The sequence below is a fragment of the Pinus tabuliformis genome, chromosome J, assembly GCF_031772625.1.
Source record: "Pinus tabuliformis cultivar Carrire ecotype Pingquan chromosome J, CPIR1, whole genome shotgun sequence".
Lineage (NCBI taxonomy): Eukaryota > Viridiplantae > Streptophyta > Pinopsida > Pinales > Pinaceae > Pinus > Pinus tabuliformis.
In genome coordinates, this window is record NC_142295.1 from 513,756,673 (window position 1) to 513,783,328 (window position 26,656).

Sequence of the window (26,656 nt, forward strand, 5' to 3'; positions counted from 1 at the left end):
AAAATAATTGAATATAGTGTTACAAATAAATAGATGAGAGATAGTGTTCTCAAGATAGTGCGTGCTATCTTAGACACTTTTGGTTGAGATAATTTCTCCTTTGGTTGAGATAATTTCTCACCAGATACACACCAATATAGGAGTTACCTAAACTAACTCCTATCTTAGAGGAACAACCCAAGAGTTAGGCACAAATTCCTAACTTGGAATATTTAATTAATTAATTTATTTTTGGATTTATTATTGTTTTATGAGAGAGGCTAACATTCCCCCCTTCAATGATAAATCCAAAATAAGAACGAGGAACCATCTTCCAAGTTCTCATGTTGATCCTCAAAAACATTGCTTGAAAAAACCGCCAAATCTGGATGCTGAAGAAACTGCAATATGAAGAGAGTGAGTCAGCTGCATGACTGATTCATCTCAAAAGGACACTTGACAACTCCATCGTGTGCCAAGCCGCAAAAGGATCCAACTGTCCTTTGCTTGAAAACAGCATCCGGTGTCCACTGACACAATTTGATGAACGCCCACTGGCGTATTTGCTGATGATGATTGCCCACTGGCTGAAGATGTCGAAAAACAACTCAATGTTGCTTTTGCTATGATGAAAGCTGCTCACTGCTGCTTTATTATTGGTTGCCCACTGGCGAATTTACTGATGTTCACTGTTGATGAAAAATGCCCACTGGCTGATGAAGATGCCCACTGGCTGCTTCGCTGATGTTGTCGAGACTTTCAGTCTGAAAACCACTTGTCAATTTCATTGACATTTTCCCCCCTTTGTCAGCTGAAAGGAGAGACAATCTTCTCCAAAGTATATTTGAACTCCCCCCTTCAGGTGTAGGAGAGTTTCACTGTTGTACTCCCTCGTTCAACTGCAGGAGAGTACCATCATCGGTTCACTGCTGATTGCACTATGTGTGATTGGAGTCGGTTGTAGAACTGAGATAACCGTTTGACTGTGGATGACCATTCCCAAGGATCGATCCATTCATAATGTATCTTCAATCTGGCTGATTTTTGTTGGTTGCTACATTTTTCTGAGGAATGATTGGGCTTGCCACAATGGCAACAAGGATGGAGATCAAAACACTGATCTTCCATATGACCGATTCTTTGACAATGAGAACATTTCGGTTGGACATCAACTTCAGGTTGCGTGCAATTCTGTTTGTCTGCAACTTTCTCAGAACCTGCTGAGGGGATTTGTGCAAGAAATCCTGCACTGACGAACTTAATTGGCTTGGAATAATCTGGGATATGTAAGTTGGTGTCATCAGTGACATATCCTAGGCCTCGTTGATTCTTGTTATTTTGAATCTCTTCCCAGGGCTTGATGATGGGTTTGGAAGAAATTTGAATTTGATCATGAACAACTTCGACACTTGAAGTTGTTTGGATGAGTGATTTGGAATCAACATCTTTATCTTCATCTGTATGGTTGAATGACTTGGAAGAAGCACTCTTTTGTTGCAACTCATCTCTTTGTAGTTGCGACTCTAGTTGAAGAAACTCAATGGTTTCATGTGTTTGCTGTAGATGCCGTGAAAGATCAGCAAGAGTTTCTTTGCTGATGTGCACCATGTCTTCATCATTGGAGATGATCAAACTATGAAGAATGTTTAGCAGCTGAATATGTTGCGCCATCTGAACTTGCTCACTTGAAATCAGGCTCTCTTGTCGTAGATGTCGTGCTTTGAACTGTTTCACTTGATTTTTTTACTTGAATGACAGGCTCGCTTGCTATGGGACTTGAATGGCATGCTCACTTGATTTGTTGCTTATTGCACTTGTTGGGAACACTTGCTAGAGTTGTAGAACTTTCTTGCTTAAACTCTAGAATTCACGCTCGCTTGATGATGATCGTATTTGTGTGAATGCTCACTTGCCTTACTTGATGACTTCACGCTCACTTGAAGGAATAGCTATGCTCGCTTGATGTCGATTTCAACTTGCTTGATTGGTGTTAGAGTGGAACTTGCTTGGTTGCTTTGATGGTTGCTGTAATGAACTTCACTCTGGTTCGCTTGAAAGTTTGAACTTTGTACTGTTTTGACGCAAATTGCTTGAATGAATACTCACGCTCGCTTGTAGGAGATGTGAACTTGTTGCTTGTTTGCTTTAGAGTTAAAAATCGTGCATTCACTTGATTCTGCTTAAAGGAAGGGTGTCGAACACTGTCGAAAATGCACCCAAAAAAGCTTACAATGATTTTAATGACTCACTATAATGAATTCAGTTTGACTCAATTCAAGACTTGGGTGTCGGTTTCAACCGAGAATGCACCCTTACAATCCAATGTGATTTGAGTTTGATTACAAGTTCAACAATGTTGATGCAGACTGTGCGCTGAAACGTTGAAGTTTACAGATTCATTAACTTGAATGTAGTGATGTAGACTTTGCTTTGAAATGCTGGAGTTTGCAGAGTTATGAACTTGATTGTATTGAGTGGATTTGTTTGTTGAGGTAGAATGTCGATGTTGAAAACTTTGATTATTTGTTGTAGTGACGCAAATGCATGTGTTGAGCTTAATTATCCTTCCTTGCAGCTATTTTGTTACAGGTGTTGTGCTTTCTTGCATTGAACTTTATGTGTGTTAAATGAGATCATTTATGTGTCAAAACTAGACACAAATAAAAAAGCAACAACATGAAGTATACACCATCATCAACACACTCTTCGTGTACCTAAGATCCCCTTATTCAATTTCGGGCGGATCTAGGACACAATCACCACAAAAAAATATGTCTTTATTAAGTAATAAGGTCATCAATCTTTCATCTTTTACAACATTGCCACTGAAGCTTTCTCAAATAGTGAGAATCTGACGCTCGCAAATTTTGGAAGCAAATGCGTTCAAAAAACTGACTCAACCTCCTACAACAATGAGCTTTCTTTTGAAAAACCGATCACTTCAAACTTACAGAGAAAGAAAACTCAATCCTTATCACTCCATTACAGGGAAATAATCCCTTACTTTATAAAAGAATCTCACTTGTCACTCCACACTTAAAAAAAATGCACACTTATTGCTCCAAAATTACAAAATAAAATTTACCTTATCTCTCCATTACAAATAAATGATTTTATTCACTCCTTATCTTTCCTAAAAATCACACTTTATCACCTTATTACTCCCAAACATAAAAAATAATTTATCACATGTTGAAATATCACCTTATTACTCCCAAACATAAAAAATAATTTATCACATGTTGAAATATCACCTTATTACTCCCAAACATAAAAAATAATTTATCACATGTTGAAATATCACGGGAATGTTGGTCCTCTCAGAAAGAGGAATTTTGTCCAATAATCATCTTAGGCCAGTGAGCTGCCCAAAGTGGAATTTGGTCCTAGTTGCACATTTTAACACTTTCGGCCTAACAACCGCTTTACCTCCCATGAAGTTGACCTCTAGTCTTTTGTTTTCCATGGCCAAAACTGACAGGAGATTCTTCTCCAAACCTAGTACAAGCAACACTTCATTCACCTCCATTGTACCTCCTGAGTCCGTCTAAAATTCAATGCTACCACTGCCCTCTATTGCATGTTTGGTATTATCACCAAACTATACATGTATATCTCTGGGCTCCTTGGTCATGATGGTGAAAATGTCTCGAGATCCTGTTATGTGGCGAGATGCTCCACTGTCCACAAACCAAACACTTCTCATGACGGTTCTAGAAAAGGCATGACACCAAGGTGAAGTTCTTCTCGAACTTTTTATTCAACTCATCCATCTATGCAGTTGCTGTCGTCGTTGTCTTTCCCTTGCCCTTCTTCTTGTTTGGACACTGACTAGCAAAATATTCGAACTTGTGACATGCAAAGCACTTGACTTTGCTCATCTCCTCATTTTACCCTGTGAAGGTCCATCTCCACTTAGGTTCTATGCTTGTCCTTTTCTTTACCCTTTTTCGCTTGTGCAACAAGAGTAATCTCCTCTTTCCCCTCACAACTCCTTTGCTGTCCTCCGGTTAATGAATTCTCCCAGGTCTCTTTCTAGATGAAATCATACCACAACTGGCTCCAATCAGGAAGCTGTTGCCTAGCTAGAATCCCATCCACAAAGGTGCTCCAATGCTTGGCGCATCCTTTTAGAGCTACATTCACAATCTCTGAATCATTCACAACCTCCCCAACAACTGAAAGCTCATCATGAGCCTGCTGGATCCTTGTGAGGTAAGATGTTACAGTCTTTGATTTGTTCATCCTGACGCTGTTTAATTTTTCCCACAATACCATCTTTTTTTTTTTCGTTTGTGCTTTGATAAAGACTGGTTAGGGCTACCCACATTTGACGTGCTGTGTCCTTCCCTGATATGTGAGGAATTATATGATCCCTCACACCATCCAAAATTATACCCATTGCTTTCACATCCTTTTGATTGTGCTCAACTGCTTGGTTTGGATCTTGAAGGAACTTGGATATCTGTCCTCACAAAATTTCACAAACCATTCATTTTTAAAACTATAGTTATCCGCTCCTTTTAGGGATTGAAGTTAACGACCCCATCCAACCTATCTTCATATCGTAAACTACTCATTGATTCCATCTCACAAATAGACCTAGTAACCTGGCCACAAAAAGCCCAACTGTAAAACTAAAAATAATTCTGCTACCATAAAAAGAAGAAATTTTCTGCTGCAAACCCTAGTGATCTCGAATCTCTCTTTTAGAGTTTTCTAGAGCTATGATACCATGTTGAATCTTCTAATACCAGCCCAGATTTATTTTCTCGCCACAATTATTTATTCTCTAATTAATGCCATTTCATATAACCTGAAGGCCTTAGGGGAGGTCCCATTGGACTAGGGCTAAACATTAACCCTCTTGGTAAGGTGAGAGAACAAATTTACACTCAAGAATGGTCAATCATCCAGATCACCCCTTTATCCATACTAAATACCCAAAACATAAATTAAAAGCACTCAACTACAAAATGATCAAGGTACCTGTTGAGTGGTAGCCCACCTTCATTCAAGAGGAATGCCGGACGGTGAGAGGTGTATTGACTGGTGCATATGGTGGAGGACCTAGCATATCATCATCATCAAGGCAATGTGTATGGCTGCTGACTGGCTGGCTGTCCAAAATAAGAGAAAAAGTTTTCTCCTAGGGGATTACCCATTTTGGTGGGTAACACCCTGCCATTGGCTTTGAATCTGCAAAATATTCTTGCAAAAATCTTCGAAACAGTTTGTAATTTTCCTATTGAATGCTTGAGAACAACAAGTACAGGTTAGATTTATTTGTTTAGATGTCAAATCAATGTTACTATTTAGTAAATATGCAATAATACACTTCAGATTTGTAACCAAAAGTTTTAGATCTGCAAGCAAAACATTCAAAATCTGCAAAATAATTTCTTTTTCACTTTTGTGTATTTTTGGACCACTATCTTCAATCCAATGGCCATGGAGTGAAAAAAATAAGAGATAAAACTGATTGGGCAAACCTGAGACCAATCAATTCAGAAAATTCCACATCAAAACATCAAATTCCTTCACAATAAAAATTTGGCCACTAAAAGAGTTTCACCTTTAGTTTAAAGTTTTAAAATGTCATATTCACACTATAAGAAGTCGAGAGAACAAGCTATCTCTTCTCAAGAACTTTCCTCTCACCATGTTCAGGGACACAGTCACATGAATACCATGGGAGCAACTTTCAACACTCAATCATAAATTTGCCCAATATTTTGATATGAAAAGACTTAGTGAAGTAGTACAGAGATATAAGAATGAGAAATGGGAATACTAAAGAATAACCATTGCTACTTTCAATCATTTCTCCATCTCTTGTATAATGAGAATTGGTGTGTACAAAAAATTATTCAAGAATGGAAACCCAAAAAGCAACCTCTTTTCTTTTTTTTTTGGAATAAAAGCTTACTTAAAGTACAAGCTTCTGTGGAATAAAACCTTGCGTGAAGTACAAGTCACCATGAATAAGTCAAGTTCAAAGATAGTTCCTTGAAGTGGGGCACACTCGTTTTGGCTCATAATAATCAACATAAGATCCGGAAAAACATACTGGATAGGATTCCAAAAAAGTATATTGAAAAACAGATTGCCTGAAAATAGATTAGGGTGCGCCTTTCCCGCCAAAAAAAGGGCCATGTTCAAAAATAACATTGTGCTTGTGAATACTAAAAGCCATCTCCATTGCTAGAAATGCAACAACCTACTATTTTTTAGAATTGGCAAAACCCCAATTTTGCAAAATCATGAATTCAAAAATCTCAGGTTTTCTTCTCTCTCACCATGCAAACCCATCCATGTGTAGGATACTCTAAAAATAAAAACCCTAATTTTGACCTAATTTTGCACTTTCTTTGATTGTCACAAAAATTAGCATGCATGGTTTCCTCCATAAAAGGTATCCGGAAACTCGATTAGTTTCCAAAGATGGTATGTTTCTGAAAATAAATAATCTCTAAAAATACCAACTTTGAAAATTAAAGACTATCGTTTTGGACAACCACTAGATAGCTACTCAACACTGTTCCAACTGCCAAAATAGCACGTATCTAAAAAAGAAACTCTCCTCAAACAACAGAACTCAAAATTGGAAAGTGACCATTTGAAGCCATCACTCTTTCACGCATGCTTCAAGGGTTACATGTAACAGGCATGCATGGGAACCTTGATAAAAATAGAACTGTTACCCACCAAAAGTGGGTGCCCCCATAGGAGAAATTTTTCTCCCAAGTATCTCTTCAGCCGGCAGCCCCTGACAGCCACCTATGTAGCTGATATATTGTGCCTTTTGATCTCCGCTCCCTATGTCAACCATATGCCCCCTCGCCCATTTGTCAAGAGCATATGTTAGAAGGTGGGCAATCCAACCCAAAAGGTATGTTTTTCATTGTGTAATCGGGTGCTTATGCTTGTTTTTCTTGGGCATTTTGGGCATGGATTATTGGGTGACTTGGAAGAAGGAAGGGCTTTGACCGTGGTTTTGTTCCCTCACCTTAAATGGGGGGTTAATCCTCAATCCTAGTCCCATGGGATCTCCCCTATTGACCTATGGTTTTAGGAAGGGCACTACTTGGGAAACCCTGATTTTGATAGCATGGTTCCATTTTCCTGTTCCACATTTTCTCTCCCCTTTGCACATTACAAAACCCATTTCATCATTTTCCTTCTCTGGATCCACATGACCATTAGGTCCACAAGGTACTGGCGCACCCCCTTCCCTTGTCCACATATCTGGGTCAGGCCTAGAATGTTGCCCTGGAGGTTGATGCAACTAAAAGAAAGTTAAAAGCATATCACGACAACAAGCAAGAAACAAAAGAAAGGAATATTATAAAATGCAAAAGATGGCTGGGACATTAAATAATAACACGTGGGCAAAAGTCAAACATGAGGTCTACCCCTTATCATGGCCATCACCCTGGTTCCTAGGGCCCCATGAGTGCCCCCATGTCATTAAGGAACCCGTGCACATCCCATGAATTGCCCCACCTTAAGGGGATAATAACTACTTTACGTCATACACAACATGCTCTCATTCCCTGGAGCCTCGAGCAATAATACAAAGACAAATTAAGAAATATAAAAGAAAAATAAAAGAGGGGTGGAAAAACAAAGGCCGAGGTAACTCATGTATCCACAATTGCTCCCTCCTACATCTATATACCCAATATGTGGACATCCCTCATCATTGCTATCCTTGGGCCCATGTCATTTGACCTTAAGACCCCTGTGTCCCCATCCATTCATCATTATTCACATGACACCTATTAATTGAAGGATGTACCAAGGACATGCCTTTCATCTTAGGGGTTGGGAACACCTAATAGGATTGTTTATTAGCACCTCTTACCTAGTGAGGTAACATTACTTTGAGATTAAAACCCAAATTTGGAAGAGAAGCCCCATATGAAGGTCTCAATGTGCCCTTGATTAACAAGCTTGGTTCTCTTAGATGCACAAATGATTAATGTTACCTAATGGTGAAGATGTAGCAATGGACCTTATGTGTGATTGGCAGGTGGTTTCATCATGGCCTAAGCAATGTAATTGGGGCCCAAGTCCACCAGAGGATCATATTGACACCCCCGGGTGAAGCATTGAGAGCCATGGGACTCCCATCATGTGCAAAGCATCATTTCATGCCATGGGCACCTTCAACACCCCCAACAGTCTACTCATTGCCCCACATTATTCACAAGATGATGCACTTGGACTAGTGTGCCCCAACCGGCTTAGCATTTACCATATGGTGTGGGAGTTGATCCAAGGCCTAGAGGAGGTTTGTCTCATCCCTTGATACATGGGAGGGAAAACACCATCATCAAAGACCTCAACATTGGAGCATTATAGGCTATTCTTCCATCGGAAGACCCATGGCCAGTTTTTGTGCCCCAAACACAAAATTGGGGTCCACATGATGACTTACATGGCGAGTTAGGGGCCATCGCCTAGTTCAAGATTTATGGAGTCCTCTCAAGATTGAGGACTCAACGTTGCCTTCCAACGGCCCTACATCAACATGACATCATCATTTCGGCATGCATTTGGATGGCTAATTCATATTTTGTAAAACTACTTGGTCAACTTGTGACCAAGGGATGCATCTTACCCATTTTTATAATGTTGAGGGGCTTATAGGCATAATTTGACTTAGTAGAACACATATAAATAGAATATCATTTCATTTGGATTGAATGATCATCATCACTTGGGAAATTTGGCGTCTTAGGCTAATTCACACTTGTTCTTGTATTGGCTATTGGAGTATCTTGGATGCATTTTGATATTTGGAGCTGATTTTTGATCTTCTTTTGGAGCTATCTCTTGGATTATGGATGGATATATTGCATGTCATCTTGTAAGTGCTTTTTGTTGAAATTTTGCTTTTGAAATATGTCTAATGTATGGAATTGCTGTAGCTAGATTGATGCTACGTTGTGCCTTAATTTTGTGAAGCTAAATTTTGAAAGCTATTTGGTTGACAATTGCATATATTATTCATGTCATGACATGTGATGAATGTTCCTAGTGGTGAAATATTGATTTTCTCCATAAAACTCCATAATTCTTGAGTGGGTAATTATTGAGGGTTGGTACCTAGGGCATCAATTTTTGACCTCCTTAAAGACAATTTTGGCCAATCTAAAGCATCTAGGACTCCATATGCCCAAAGGACAAGACACTAGTCCAAGCCTTTGGTGATCAAACTCAATTTCTCTCCATAATTTTTCTTTCCTAAAATTTGGTCCCCTAAAGTAGGACGACTAGGCTAGGGCATAAAGTGAATTGCATTAGAGAGTGATTTGGTGGATTCCAAGAGCCTAGACACCAAGACTAAGGTCTTATCTTCTTGACCTCAAAGTTTGGTGGGCATCCAATTGGTTTTCATCCATAAAATCTCTTTCCCTAGGTGTGCCCTAAGAGGGAAACCCTAGCTTGTTATTGCCTCAACTTGGGGACTTCTTTGAGGGTTGTATGAGCCTAGTACTTGGTGAAGTAAATCATAAGAAGCCCTTTCTCCTCCTTGCCTTGATCTTGGGAGTGCCTCTATCCACGATTACTTATAAACCCTAGGTCTTGTGCAATTCTTTTCTAGGTCTCTTAGAGGGAGTGAAGTACCTTTAGAAGCATCATTTCATCACCTTAAGCTTCCCTTGAGAGGTCCTACCTCATCACCTAGCACCATAAACCCTAGAACATCTATTGAAGGTGATTATCATCCTACCAGGACTCCTCCCATCGGTGAAAGTCTGTAAAGAGCATTGGACATTGGTTGTGGTGACAATAGGCCATTGTCCCATTGTCAGCACTTAGTCTAGCTCGTCGTTTTGCATGGTTTCCCTCTTAAAGGCTTGCTAGATTTTGTGGTAACAAGAACTAAGCTCTGAATTGAAGGGCTTCGAAAACCTCTAGAAATAGATGTGGATATGATGTGAAACTTCTGGAACCAATAGATGTACACATGCAAGTGATGGATTTAACACCTGAATTTGGATGGGCAAATTTGGTTTTAATAGTGGCTCCACATGGGGAAGGAATCACTTGCTTGATGTGGAGAATCCTAGAACTTTGAATGTGAGAAATTTTTTGGGAACAAGTCAAATGCTCAAATCACTCTACTTAAAAACCATAAACTTGATTTGACTCCACTTGGCACCCACTCGACTTAAGATACAACATCTAGACTCCAAGGCTTCATAGAAACATCCAACATAGAATAACATGATTGACCTTGTCTGCAACAAAAACTTATATTTGTAAAGAATTCTCTTATGCTTATGAATGGACCAAGAGACATGTAGAAGGTTTCTTACAACTTTTGATCCTAGTGACCTAATGTGTCCAATTACACTTATCGAAAACCATGACATACCGAATTTGGGAAACAACTCAACCTTAAGACTATCAATGAAATTGACCTAACTTGACTAGAAGCAAAAATTAAAATATCTTAGTGACTAACTGACTCTGAATTGCAAACTCAAAGAAAGGAATTGAACTTGAGACCGAGAATTCCAACCTAAAACTGAAGACAATGTTCAATCAGCCTAATCAAACCAGCAAGACTCATGACAAATAAACATACTCAAAAAGCCAATGAAGCCAGTGATGTAATTGATTGAATTTGCAAAACTTGTCCATATACTCAAACCTCTAGTGAAGTCAGTCACAGAGTTGCCTAATTCATAAACATTTGTGTGTGCTCAACAATCAGAGTAGGCAGTGGAACCAAACATTCTGTTGTCTGCAACTCATAACATGACTGATTATTAACCAAAAGAAGGAAGAAGATCCAAGGGCTCTTCTGAGTTAACTTTGAATAATTCCTTCATGTATTACTTATTTGGGTCAACATATCCCCCTGAATTTGGACAATAATTAGACTTGAAAAGAAATGCTGAAATAAGACCAGATTGAGAAACCATTACCAAATGGAATTGTCTAAATGTTCTATGATTTGGATCCATTCTGGTTGTGACTTGGCCTTTTTTAGTCATATATGGATATGAATCATAGAGCATTTGGACAATTCCTTACCAAATCAGTATACTCTTCTAGTTATTTGGAGAAATCAACAACAACAATCAAGGTTTGTTCTTCATGTTGCAATGATATTTGTGCAGGATGCTCCTCTTGAATTCTCCTCATAGGAAAGGGCAGTGGATTCTCATGCTGATTCAGATGTTCATCACTAATTCACTGTGCTGCCTCTATGTTTTGCAACCACTATTGTGAAGAGTTAACAAATCAAGCTATAAATTCTGCTCATCTGCCTCATGATCGATATCGTAAATAGGGTCACAAAGGTGCATATCATCAAAAACATGATGTTCATAATCTTTTCATGACCCTCTCTTCCCTATCATGACTAGTACAATACAAGAAACACATATTATCATTGATTTTTGCAACCTCTTGCAGTCCTTCATGTTATTCTTCTTGAATTGACAATGTCATAGGTAGACTTAGTAAACTCCCTTGCTAATTCAAGTCTTCATTACTGGTTTTCTAGACTTTGTTTTCAAATCTGAAATCCATACTGTGAAGGGTCAACTATTCATGCTCTAAATTTGGTTCTTCGACATTAGTGTGATAGTTCTCATCTTCATCTTCAACTGACGGAATGTTCTTACACTGCTCTTGATCTTCTTCATAGTTTTCAAATAGGTGAGCAGCTGTTGGATATGTCATCTGCATCCTCTCTATGAAGCATGTTACAAGATCTAGGCCAGCGTATAACATCTAAAGCAATGCATGATAGCAACCGTTGCATCCTGGTCCACTGCCTAGATACCTTAATAAGTTCCTTCATGCCAATACTATGGTCCATGTGAATGGCATGAATATCAAAGAGAATATTTCTTTTCAGGATAAATCTAAAATAGCCTTGTAGCAAAGTATCTTGGTCCCTGAAAAGTGGAATCACTAGGTGATTATCGAAATCTTAAACAAAACATTGGTCATTGATATTGTGTAGCCTCAAGCTACAAATGTCAAGGAGCCTGGGTGTGCTCCTTGATAATGGCACCAAAAATATCATAACTTGAAAATGTCCTTGGTGAATTTCAGTGCCAAGGTAATCGAATGAACAATCCGGGAAAGTGCCAATGTCCTCTGAAATAGCCCCTTTCACTTCGAGCTAGTCCTTGCTAGCTTCATGCGGGTATCTCTAGTGATCCGGAGTAAAAAAATATTTAATCATAACCGACAAACAACTTGATCTCCGAAAACATACTTGTAGAAATTTTCAGAGCAGTTCATATTTCTTCTATTAAATGCTTGAGAACATCAAATACAATTTAGGTTTACTTGTTTAGATATCAAATCAACTTTAGCCTTTAGTACATTTGCATTAATACACTTCAGATCTATAACCAAAAATTGCAGGTCTGCAAGTAAAACACTCAAAAGCTATGAAATAAATTCTTCTTTTTGTGTATTTTTTGGACTGGTACTTTCAATCCAAAGAAGTAAAAGAGAAAATTGATTGGACAAGCAATATATGTGAGGCCAATCAATTCAGAAAATTCCACATTAGATCATGAAACTTATGCAGAATAAATAATTGGCCACTAAAAGAGTTTCACCTTTATTTTAAAGTTGTAAATACAGGGTTTGAAGATGTTAGATTCACACCTTAAGAGCTCAAGTGGAGGAATTACCACTTTTCAAGTGCTTTACTCTCACCATGTTTAGGGACACATTTACATGATCACTATGGGGGAAATTTGGAACTCATCATAAATTCGCTCAATAATTTATGGGAGAAACTTTCAACACAAGTCACCATTAATTCAAAGATATTGCTCTCAAGTGGGATGCTCTTCTTCTAGCTCATGAAATTCAAGACACCACTTCCAAAAACTTAAAAGCATACTGGATAAGGTTCCAAAAAGCAACATCTCGAAAAAAAATCCCTTAAGAAATTAAAATAGATTAGGGCACTCCCATCCTTCCAAAAATAACAAATTGCTTGGGAGAAAATTGAAAGCCATGTCCACTACTAGAAAATCGATTTCAGGGTACTTGCTATTTTTGGAACTAGTGAAAAGCTTTGCTAATTTTGCACTTCCTAGAAATTACTTGAAATTTCAGGTTTTCTTCACCATCACTACTCAAATTCATCTTGTATAAGATCCTCTAAAAATAGAAACCCTAATTTTGACCTAATTTTACACTTTCTCTGATCATCACCAAAAGTTCCCCCCAAAAGGGGTATCCAAAACCGAATTAGTTTCTATTCTAAAATTATAAACTTTTCAAAAATAGCGACTTAAGAAACCAAAGCATATGCTTTGGAGTCTGGACAACCAACAGATGGGTTCTCAAAATTGCAACCAACTCCTAAAAGTTCAAGTTTCAAAAACAGAAACTCCTTCAAACTAGCAAATCTCAAAGTTGAAGGGTAATCATTTGAAGCCATCACCCTCCCATGTATTCTCCAAGTGTTACCTCTCACATACATACATGGGACCTTGATAAAAATAGCACTGAGGTTTGCACTGAAGCACTTGAAAATCTTTCAAAATAGAACTTGGCCCTATCTTGAAGTTTTTGAACCATTACATGAAATCACAAGGTGCTGAATTTAACACTTGGATGGGAAAATTTGACATTAGTAGGTTGTTTGGAAACTAAATGTCGTGCTGACTTGAAGGAATGTTCTTCCTAGATGAGTTTTTTCTAACCAGGGTTGCAAACATCAGCGAAAAATCGTGCCACAACCCAAAAAATCACCGGGTGCATGAGGCTGCCAACTTTCAATGTTAAATTTCCGTGAAACTCTGCAACTACTTAGATTAATAACTGAAAATTGAAACTAGTTTACTTTCACTAAGATACAAAGTTTCTTAACAATTCATAAGCAATGGAATAAAACACCAGAGATATAAAAGCACATGCACAAATTGACATACTTTTCTTAGGAAACACATCAGGGAAAACCTACTTGATGTGGTATTTTATTGATTGTCTAGGAACAATTGAATCTATTATAGAGCAAACTGTCTCACTTGAGAAATCATTCTGCTTTACTCACAAATCTCAGCCGATATGGTTCATCTTGGCTTGCCTTGATCACTGCTTGATCTCGACCCTCTAGCTCACAACCAATCCTCTGTTGTCTCCTTGAGTTGCTCTGCAAACTCTGCTGTCTTGTGAAACATAAAAACTATGGCTGAAGCAAGAGAACTGATAGCTTGAAGACTTAATATGTTAAAATACGCACAGGTATTTGTAGTAATAATTTATTAATATATAAAATTGTATAAGATGATATAAGATGATTTGAATCTTACAATGAGGCCCTGCTTTTATACCTCAGCAGGTGACCCTTCGTGAATGGGCATGTCTTTTAGACATGCCTTTTCACCTAACTTAATGACTATTTAACTTAATTAATATTTAATTATTTAATCTTTATATTTATTTTATTTAATTATTTGTTATGAATTATATTCATAACCTAGCCCCTTCCTTCAGAAGCTTTGCCCTCAAAGCTTTTAACACTGGGGGTTTTCTTCACTTAGTGTATGTCGTCTTGATGTATATAATCTGGCCGTCCTCTCATCAAATAGCCATCTACTATAGTGATATACCTATGCCCCGAATATTAACACAAATATCTATCGTTATGTATATATATATATATATATTAACGTAGATGTGTATATATTCGTTGGCAGTGATACGCACTGCTCCACAAATCTCATAACGCTAAGGACCGAGTCTCTATCTCGATTATGCAAATTTCGACTCATTGTTGCCAGAATACCTACTTCAAAGCAGACACCAACTTTTAACTGTAAATGTTGGATGGATCTCCTCTCCTCGTTAATGCGAATATTGATTTTTTTTGTTTGTTTATTTTAAATATATATATTCTTATTAAATTTAATATATTAAAATTATATGTATAACTTTAATATATATATATATATATATATATATATATATATAACTTGTAATTGAAACCATACGACTGTGGAAGGTTATGACGTTTGGTAGATAATAAGGCAGCGAGAAGTGGTGGAAACGCCAAGAATAGAGGAAAACAGATGCACAGGAAAGGGTGTCGGTTGAGAATTTTGTGCTTGACAGCGTGGTCGAAGGCAGCGTGGACATCGACGGCAGCTTGTATTAACATATATACATATTGAACATGTGAACAGTCTTGTTCTTCTTCCCTTGCGATGTAATCTAGCGGCACGTCGAATACAATCCAGTGGGCATGATGGGTTTCCGGCACCACCACCTTACATGCAACCACCGCCTTGAGGGAGTGCTCATCCACAACCTCACCCATTGCTTTACCTGGAAGTTTTACTTCGTGTTTTATAAGACATGGTTGTGGCCACTTAAAGACTTTGATCACGCTTCTTTCTCGAGAATGGGCATACCATTTGTTGGGCATTTTGTAGGCCCCTTGCGTACGCATCTCATTAATCCAATATGCCACAAATTCACCCCATTCCCGCTTTTCCACGACTTTAGTCCTCTCCTCATTCAACTCCACCTTCGCTATGCAGATTCCATTACCTTCAACTTTCATGTAGCAGAAACTACATTCATTAATACCACTGCCGATGCCATATGAAACTATAACAACATAATTTAGAAGACTGAACTTAGAAAGAACGTAATTGTCGATGGGACATCTCCTATAAAGTTCGCTAAAAATAGCGGTCTGCTTAGGACTCCTGAGTGGAACCCGTTGTTCAATCTCAATATACAATGGCAGCCTGTTTGACATTTTATCGAAGTTCAAGGTCCCGGGAGGCAATGGCAGGTCGACGAAGAGGGCGCTGGAAAGTTCCACCGCCACAAATTCCACAATGGACATTCTGTAACCTTTCGCGTACTCGACCGCAGCTGCTTCTTCGAAATCTTTAGCTGTTATGATATTGAAGACATTATCTAAGAATAACGCATGGCCCCTCAGTGATTCCAAATTATTATCTCCATTTTCTGCTATTTTGTTGAATCCCTCCCCTAAATATATATTGCCATCTGTATTTACATTCTGTGGCAAAAATAATATTATCCTCTTCTCGAACTTTGGGCCATTGCGAGCAACGAACTGTGCAGTCTTATCCACGATATTTCGAATGTCCGGCAGAGGATGGATGATTCCGATGGTTTTGGTGCGTGTGGCCATCGACGCAGGGGTTGATGACAGACTTAAGTTGCTGAGATTCTGAATTGTTCCATTATCTTTTGTATTGCCTTGGTTAGAAGATATAGATAGTGCTTGAAATTCCAGGTCCATCCCAAATTCAAACTCAATCTCTTTGGTTGTATCATTACCCTCTGATCTAGCAAGCTCCTCTTCTTCCAACAAAGTAACTTGATCATCTTCTTCTTGATCTATATCAGCTACATCAGAATCATCATTTTGATCATTTTCTGCAACATCTTCATTTTCAACATTATAATCATCTAATGCTTCATTTAGTTTTGTTTCAACATCGCTATCATCTTTCTTACTATCGATTTCCTCTCGACATTCTTTAACTTCTGCAATTGATTTTTCTAATCGCTGAAATGCTTCTTGAATACTAAATTGCTCAACGTAATCAAGATGTGAACGTAATGGCACATTGAGCGGCGGTGAACTACGTTCAAAGGCCTACATGATTATATCGTGTGCCATGGCTCTGATACCACTGAAACATAAAAACTATGGCTAAAGCAAGAGAACTGATAGCTTGAAGACTTAATATGTTAAAATACACATAGGTATTTGTAATAATAATTTATTAATATATAAAATTGTATAAGATGCTATAAGATGATTTGAATGTTACAATGAGGCCTTGCTTTTATACCTCAGGAGGTGACCTTTCGTGAATGGGCATGTCTAAATTTCACCTAACTTAATGACTATTTAACCTAATTATATTTAATTATTTAATCTTTATATTTATTTTATTTAATTATTTGTTATGAATTATATTCATAACATCTAGCTTCAATTTTGCTCCCCCTTCCTTGCACACTCGGCAACCTTATTCCTTGTGCTAATCTCCTATTTCCTAGCGCACTTTAGGCCCTATTTCTTAGGACCACAACTCCTTCCTACGCACAACCAACTCCTAAATACTTGTGCACTTGTTCCTCCTATTTCTTAGGAAACAAGTTCTTTGCACTCTCCACAAACAAGACTCTTCTGACAAACTCGTGAGCTTCTTTGTCTCACAACCTTGTGCACAAAGCAATGAATAATCCTTGTGCCTTTGCCCTTCCTTTATAGGCCCAATTCAAACATGCAAGGAGGCTCAATTCAAATTTAGATCTAGAGTTCTAATTGACAAGTTAACTGAGAGTGCAACTAATTCTCTCTCCAATAAACATTAGAGTTCTTAACTCATCCTTCCTTTAGTCAAGACTGAAGACTAACTCGCTCTAACTGAATTTCTAACTGCCACCTCGTTCTGTAGTCAAATTGATGAAGACTCCTCTTTAACTAAAGCTCCAACTCTACACATGCTAACTTGATGATTATTCCAGTAAATTTGAAATAAATCATTCTAACTGAAGTATAACTGATGAGGACAATTTGAGGTCTTCACTAGCTATGCCACAAGCCAAAAGACCTTGCTCGCTACATTTTCAACATTCAAAAGTGATTTTGTTTTTTTTTTGGTCATTTTTCTTTGTTGTTGTTGGAGAAGGGGAAGAGCTTTGTGGTCATTTTCAAGGAGGGATTGAATTGAATTAAATGGTTTTTAATGACGTCCATGAGACCTCGCGGTCTAAGGGATCACCCACTATCACTTAATCCATATTCAAATTTTTTTCTAGGTTGATTCTGTTGTTATGGATCTTGAGTAAGAAATTTGCTGTTTTGTGAAGCCTTGTCTCCTAAAAAAGCTCACTGAGATTGTTCACCTTTAGGCTGCTATCAAATTGACGACGAATAACTTCATACATTACACACTCTTTGATAAAATGCCATTTTGTTTCTACCACCCCTTTGTTGCAAAAAATGCAAGTTCGTTCTTCCCAATCTTCTTTAGGGATCGCCCATCTACCAGTTTCACATCTTAGATGATGGGAGCTAGTCCTCAGCTGAGCAATTAAAATTTTAGCTGTTCCCTTGATTGAGGAACTCAAATACTCTTTATCATCATGTTTCCACGTTGGGTTAAATTCTTTGACATAATATGCTTTTTTTTGCCTACCTGCTTTGCCCACATGGTAGTCCTAAATTTTTCTAACAATCACCTTTTTATCTTCTCCTCAGTGTGAGGGAAATCATGCAGATTTATGTCCCATTTGCCTAACCACTTTCTATTTTGTTTCATCCATGTCTTTTTCTGGTGATTTAGCTCTTCTTCAACAACCAATTTGGGCCATCGATGCTTATCCATATTTTCAACTTTCTTCAAGTAACTTAGCAAATGAATGATCGCTAAAGCCTCAATTGGAAACATACCAGCCTCAGCTAAAAGGATATCATATGGGATCGTTGATATGACTTTGAGGCTGCTTGTGATCAGGTGCTTTTGAATTCTTTCTATTTTTCGCCATTTGGGGTTTGACATGTTGCTCCCCCATATTTCACAACCATAGAGTATAACTGGCACCAATAATAGACCAAAGAGGGTTTTCTTAGTCTTCCAATCCCATAGTTTTGTCTGTCTACACTTGTTCTGAAGAAGGTAAGAAGCTTTCCACCCTCCTTGGATTCTCTTTGATCTACATGTCTCCCAGCTAAGCTTATAGTGAAAATCAATTCCTAAATACTTATACTCATCTACAACCTCCAAGGGGCTGCCCTCAAAGAGAAAAGTAACCTGATGTTTCTTTCTTTTCAAAGAAAAAATCATGACTTTAGTTTTGCTGGTATTTACTTGCATTCCCACATCTTGACAAAAGAGTTCCAGAGCTTTCAAGTGTTCTCTCAAACCTATTGCCGATTTAGCGATAAGAATAAGGTCATCTGCATATAAAAGCAGTTTCAAACTTTCACCACATATCTTGCCAGTTGGATGCCTTCTCTTTCGGTATTGCTTATCCACTCTTCAAACTTATCAATATATAAACCAAACAATGTGGGGGAAAAAGGACCTCCCTGTTTGACTCTTATGTCACTGCCAAAGCATTTAGACACGCCTTCCTTTGTTTTGTTTTTGGCTCTAACCTGCTCATAAATCTTATGAACAACTGCCCTATACTCCTTTGGGACCCTTAGTTCTTCCATTTTTTGCCATAGTGTATCTCTAAGGACAATATCAAAAGCTTTTTTGAAGTCAACAAAGCAACAAAATGTTTCCCCACCTTTTGGTTGTCCCAAAATTTTTCAATGAAGTGTCTTAGAGTGATGCAATGATCAATGGTAGAATGTTTAGGCTTGAAGCTAGCTTGTCCCTTTGCTCTTTTTGCCTCTTTTTCTGTCCATTTGCTGATTTCGCGCTCTAGCATGCTCCCAAAAAGCTTTCCAAGAAGAGGGTTGATCATAATAGTACGTTAGTTAGAAGGGTTATTGATGTCTCCTGTTTTATGAAGAGGTATAACAACACTAATTGTCCACTAAACCGGAAAGCTATCTTGATTGACTTTGTTAAATATCTCCTTGATGTGTGGAGCTAGAAGCTTCATTCCCCATTTTAAAAATTCTGCCTGTAAGCTATCAATGTCTCGCACTTCACCATTTGTCAGTTTCTTTATACCTTGGTCAATATTAGCAACTGAAAATAACTCTGTTGAGAAGACAATTATGGGAGGCTTACTTTTCTCATTTGTCTGCTCATATAGAAATTTTGCATGGTCTAACCACTAGGCCTCTGTGATATTGTTTTCTATTTGCTATAGTTCCTTCTAGAAACCTTTGGGATTATGTTTTTCCAAAGAAATTAATTCTTTCCTTCTTGAAATCACATAACTTTCTTTTTTTGATTTTATCAATTGTTTATATATAATCTTGTTTTCTTTGCTTGACTTTTCTTTGAGGGATCTTTTCGCATCCTTGCATTCCTTATCATACCAAGGATTAGCTGGGAAGGTATTTGAGATCCTCTTTAGAGGCCTAGATCTCTTACATACCTTTAAAGCTTTGTGTATTAAGGGAATCAACATATTACTGCAAATATATCTTTTATCTCTTCTATTATCCTTGCAACCCCTATTGTTGTTTTTGGCCAACTAGAGGTGTTCTTTAAGAGCAGCCCTGAAGAGCTCTTGATTTTCTTGGTTTAAGATAATTCTCCCATGTTCATAAACTTTCTTGCGTGAATGATGGGGCTGTTCCCCCTTTCACTCTTCTGTATTTATAGTTATACCAAGCTTAATAAGAAGAGGCAAATGGTCAGAGTCTAGCTCTATAGGGCAACACTCAATATTAAAGTTCAACAAATTGGAAATAGACCTTTGAGAACATATAACATAGTCTACTTTGCTTTGCCCATTGTATGTTTTATAAGTGATACTGTTGGACTTCGGCCAATTTTTCATGCAATTACATGTAACCATGTCATTTAGGCTACAAAGGCCTAATAGTTCTGCTCCAATGTGTGAGACCTTCCCTTTCTCGTCTTGTGATGTCCTCCTCCAAGGGTGCTTTTCATTTTCTCTAAGCCATAGTGGATTGTTATCCTCTCCCATATCGATGCTCAACTGAATAGATTGATTGTTTGCTGTTCTAGCATTAAAATCACCAATTAGGAATATTTCTCCCTTAGTGCTAAAGTTTGAAATATCTTTTTTTTTTTAATGCTGCATAGGGGTCTTCGCTATTTAGGTTCCTTTTTTTGTAGAATTTTGAGCTTTTTGGAGCAAAATAACAAGCAACCAGCCATATTCTTGCATCCATATCTGTTATTTTTAGCCAGATAAATTGTTTATTTGGGTCTTCTTTCTCCAATTTTACAATCCCAATCCATATTTCTTTTATTAGGATTGTTATTCTTCCTTGTCCTTACCTAATTTAGTTTCATCATTCCAAACAAATATTTTAGTGTATCCTTCAAAGTTTGGAATTCTACATCCATTATGTTCATGTGTTTTCATAAGGTAAATAATGTATTTACCCTCAGCTATGGGCCCCAACCTTGGTGCCCTTCTCCATGGATAACCTCTGCAATTCCAACTTACCATGTTTAGGTACTCCCGTGGGGGCCCAAATCCCTATTTCTTGTGTGTTAATTTATCAGTCACTTGGGCTTTCCTGTTTTTACTTTCTCCCATTCTTTTGCCGTTGGGGTTTCATGCTGATTTTACTTTCTCCCATTCTTTCCTTCTTTCTTCTTGTTGGGCGAGTGTTAAGTCTTGATCTAAGTAGATACGAGTGCCTTTAAGCAGCCCTCTATTCTTTAATATCCTTGCCTTGCCCTCCATGCTTCTTAAAGTAACTCTCACATGTCTATCCCTTCCTTCTCCCATAATCTTTCCTATCTTGTTTGCTTGTTGAATCCTGCCTGTCCAATGCAACTCATCCTTGAGAAAATTCCTTGCTAGAATATATGTTCTCTCTTTTTCCCCAAAGTCCTTCAAGCCTTTGATGATGATATTAATTGCTTTTTCTTCTCTGTCCCTTTCCTCTCTCATTTGTCTCTAGATTTGTTTTTCTATAATTTCCTTTTGTTCACTTGCCGGTTCTTTTACCACATGAGCCCATGATTTATCCTTTTTTATTTGCTCCATTAACTTGTTTTCTCTTATTTCCATGTCTACCATTAATGGCTAAAACTTTTCCATTTGAACTATGCTAGCCACTCCCGTTGGCTCTAAATGATTATTATTTTTTTCTTTGCTTTTGTCTGTTCCTTTTCTTGCTTTAATTTGGTTAGCTCTTGCTGCCCTTTCTCCATTTTGTTTTGTAGGTTTCTTACCTGCTTTTTTAACAACTTGTTCTCTCTTTCAATCCTCCCTCTAGCTTCTGTGATTTCCTTTATTTGGTTGTCTTCTTGCTGTACTTTTGCCTCTAAAATTTCAATCTTCTTTTTCACATTCATGAGCTCATTTACATATAGTTCTAGAGACCATATTAAAGGTGAGGTCGTGAGACTGTATAAGACTTTGTTGCTTTGAGGTCCATCCTCACTCTTCCCTTTGTTTAATGCAAAAGTTTCAATTCTGATTTGTTTTGTCTTGTATGTTTCTTGGGAAGAAAGTGCCTCTTTCTTTTTGCATTTGTTACATCCCTGGTCAATTTGTTTCACTATTGAATGGTCCCTTGTAGTTGCTGCCACAATTTTTTTTTGTTACTTTTGGTAAGATCATGATGAGTCTTTTTTCTTACAACTGTTTCCTTTTCCTAGCTTGTTTGCACTTTAACATCCCCAAATATTGCTTCTCATTTACAAAGATCCACTTATCGGTTGAGTTGTCTATGTTAACTTGCTAAAATTCTGGTAAAAGGGGTTTACATTATGAGTCATGGTATGTCTCTATAGGCATTTTCATTGTCTCACAACAGTTTGGAGTCCATTTTACTAATCCAAGACTGTCAGGACATATGTTTTCCACTGAAATTTGGTTTTCAATAGCAACAGACCTAAGATCCCTTGTTATAATACTTCCTTGACCCATTTCAGGCATGGGCATGGCTTTGATGGAATTTTGATGTTGCCTAACCCCTCTATTTGTAGCTTAAAATTATTTCCTCAACCCCAACATGCAATAAAAGTTAAAATTCCTATTTCAAAAAAGTCACATATAAAAATGGGGCAGACCTGTTCCCGCAGTTCTCAGCAGTGGTCCCACAAAAACACTCTTAGTTGGAGAAAGTATAAACCCTTACCTGTAGCTGTAGATCCCCATATCCTTAGAAAATTGAGCCAAACTTACTTCATAGCTCGCATGCTGACGACAATTAGAGCCTCGTGCTGCTCCTTGTTGCGTTCATCGCAGATCACTCTCCGTTTTTCCCGCTCGTTGGACGACCAAACAACCATTATCATCACGAACAAAAAAAAATTGTGGATCGAAGATTCAAGATCATTTGCCAAATTAGTTAGACAAACTTCACTTCTTCTATTCATAGGTATGTTCTCAAATACCCCGATGTTAATGATTTTCTCCATACATTTAGGCATATGCTTGCTTGCCTCTTTGCCTACCAATGTTTTCCCTCTGTTTTTTGTCATTTGCTATGATTTTTCATGCCCATGAACCAATGCAAGGGTTTTCTCCATATTTGGACTGCAAGCTTGTTTTTTGTTTTTAACTTTTTTAGGCACCCTCTTATTGCCATTTTTCATTGCAAGTAATGTAATTTAAGTTTGGTAAAATTTGATTTTTTAAATGAGGAGGTTGTTATTTTTTGTGTGGTGGGGTTTAATGACATTTTTTCGTCTTTTTGGTGCCTTAGGATTGAATTTTGAACCTGTCCATTAAACACTTCCATTGCAAATATGCCAAAGACCTCGGATCCATTTTGGTAGTATGGGTAACCTAATGGTGGGACAAATTGACAAATACTAAATTGCAAATTGTGTGGGGCCCATATGATAGGAGGGGTTTCTCGATTGAAATACCATCTGTCTAGACTCCCTGGACATGATGTTGGGTTTTGTGATAAATCTAGCCCGAAGCTTATGAGAGCTCCATATGAAACAATCGAGGCAAAAGACAAAAAGAAAGAAGTGGCAACTGCAAACGCCGAATGTGAGGTAGATATTCAGGGCTATCTACATCTGAGACTGAGCCTGAGGGTAGTGGGAGGGGCTCCATAACTTCACCTATTGATGTTACTTGGAGGTCATCATTTTTTGTTCAACGAACTAGATGTGGAGCACAACCTTCAATAAAGTCAGTGATTAAGAAAAGGGAGAAGCTAGAAGAAAACAGAGTTATGGAGAGGTGTCTTTACTGGAGTGACTTACCTCACAACATCACTAAAAACAATCCATTTTGGTAGGCAATGTGTGATGCTATTGTTGTTGTGGGTCCAGGGTACAAAAGTGCTAAATATGAGGAGTTGCAGGGGCCAATCCTTCAAGGAGAAAAGAAGGACATCAAATCTAGATTGGCAGAGTTGAAGTAGTCATGGGAGGTCTCTAAATGCATAGTGATGTCTGATGGCTAGATAGATAGGAAGGCTAGGGCCCTTCTAAATTTATTGGTACATTGTCCTAAAGGTACCATGTTTATTAAATCAGTGGCTGCGTCAACGCATATAAAAGATGCAACATTGATATGTGAGTTGTTAGATGGGTTTGTACAAGAGATTGGTTTGTAGAATGTGGTGCAAGTCATAACAGATAACGCAACTAATTATGTGGTTGCTAGCATGATGCTTATGGACAAGCACCACTCATTATTTTGGACTCCATGTGCAACACATTGTATTGATTTGATGCTTGAGGATGTGGGGAAAGTCTCCTTCATCAAGGAGGTTATTGATATGGCTAGGAGCATCTCGAAGTTCATATATAACCATGATTTTGTTCTTAGCCTCATGAGGATATTCACCAGAAACAGGGAGTTGCGACGTCCTGCAATCACACGTTTTGCCACCAACTTCATTACTATTCAGTCTTTGCTTCAATGTCAGTTTGAGTTGAAGCAAATGTTTGTTTGTGATGAGTGGTGTGATTGTAGATACAACAAGAGATAGGATGGGAGAGCCATTGCAAAATTGGTGTACACTAACTCCTTTTGACAAGGAGTAGAAGAAGTGTGCTCAGTTAGTGAACCTGTAGTAAAGGTTCTGAGATTGGTAGATGGCGATAAGCTTGCAATGGCTTATTTATATGAGGCCATGGATAGGGCCAAAGAGACTATTCGTGCTTATTATGCGGACAAGGGTTCTGTTGGGTTTAATAGATAGATGATGTTATGGGATGTGATTGATAGTCAGTGGATAGGGATGCTTCATCGACCCATTCATGCAACAACACTTTTCCTCAACCCCGCATTTTCCTACAAATGCAACTTTGATTTTGATGGTGAGGTGATGGAAGGGCTCCATACTTGTATTCATAGGATGGTACCTGATCCCGAGCTTCGCAACAAAATCAATCGCGAGATAGAGATGTATTGGGATGGTGTTGGACTATTTGGCTTTGATGATGCTATTCGTGAAAGGACCATCTTCATGCCATGTAAGTGACAAGTCACGACTCATTAGAATTTACTAATTTAGAATTCTAGATTTTTTAAATTCAATTATTTTTTATTTGAAAGTTTAATTATGTTTTAACTTTTCTTTATTTTGTTGTAGATGTTTGGTGGCGAAACTATGGTGCAAGAACACCAAATTTATAGAAATTGGCCATCAAAATCCTTAGTCAGACTTGTAGCACTTTGGGGTGTGAGCGCAATTGGAGTGTATTTGAGAAAATACACTCAAAGAAGTGCAACATGTTATAACTTTGAACTTCAACTGAGCAATTACATTTATTGTAATTTATGACCCTCAAGTGTCAAGACTCATTAATTTTTTTATGACACTCTTACAGGTTGGAGTTCTCACGCCTTAATGACTTGGTGTATGTCCATTACAATCTCTGACTATGGGTGAAGCAAATAGAGAAAACATTGGATGTGGATGCCATTTCCTTAGACAATATTGATGTATTGTCTAAGTGGAGGGTGGAGTTTGAGCTTCCCATCATGGAGGAGTCACTTGCATAGTTAGAGGAGGAACCATTAGTAGTACAGGGGCAGCAGAGGAGGACTCGGAGGAGGAGGATGTGACAGCATCAACACTGCCTTCTATAGATATAGGAGAGCATAGTTCCATACCCACAAGTCATCGTTGACACTTGGTGCAGGGCCAGGGCCTTCTATTGCTAGGGGCAGGCCTGGCAAACAATCCATCATCTTTCCTTTAAAATAGGGAGAGGACACTGATCTCAGATAACTAGCTGCTAGTTTTGTTTGTTTTTCCATTGTACATATAGCTCATGATGATGAGATACATTTATATATTTCTCCAGATTTGAGTCCTTGATTGGACAATTATCAGGGATCAATAGGATCTAGTATCGCTGTTGATGTATTATTCTTATTTGAGATCCACTACATATATATTAGTGCTTTCTTCATATTTATGTGCCAGTGTGTTTATTTCATGCTGTTGTTGCTTTATACGTTTAAATATCTGAAAAAAATGAATATATTTTGCCTTTTTTAATGTTTGCCGCAGTTTGCCTATTTTTGGTTATTTTTTCGCCAATGTTGCCAAAAAGATGTTTTCAGGATCCTCACTGACTTTTTGCCAATGCTGACTTTTTCAACACAGTTTCTAACATTGTCCACCTTTTGGTGCATCCAAATCGCTAAGGCAATACAGTGAGTTTTCTTGTACTTACTGGTTTGTGACCGATTTACTTGTGAGGAGTCTTTGGTAGGTTGGAGCAAAATGTGTGTCAATTTCATACGATTGAAGTTGATTCCTAGTCTAGTCTGTCCTCTAGGTCAAACTGATAAAGAGATTGAAAAGTAGCTGAAAAATGATTGTCAAGTCCAACTTCTACCATATTTCACTCAAACAAGAGGGTCTTCTCCTAAAATGGTGCAGAATAGTAAACCTTTGAGCCTAACAGTTAAATACATGTGATTTTTTTTTTTTTTGTGGTCCATGCTGAATGAAAATACCAAAACCTGTGAATGGGAGTTTCATACTTCTGGATACCTATCTCAAAACTGCTTTACCATGGTCTTAGCATGGGATCAATGATCATGACAGATGAGCTTTCATCCAAGTTATATT

At 37.9% G+C, this 26,656-nt stretch overlaps 1 protein-coding gene across 2 annotated transcripts in view; it reads left to right on the forward strand.

Annotated features, from left to right (window-relative positions):
* Positions 1-26,656, forward strand: part of ERS (glutamate tRNA synthetase) — a 176,660-nt gene that overhangs the window by 38,072 nt on the left and 111,932 nt on the right. The gene's annotated exons all lie outside the window — the stretch shown is intronic.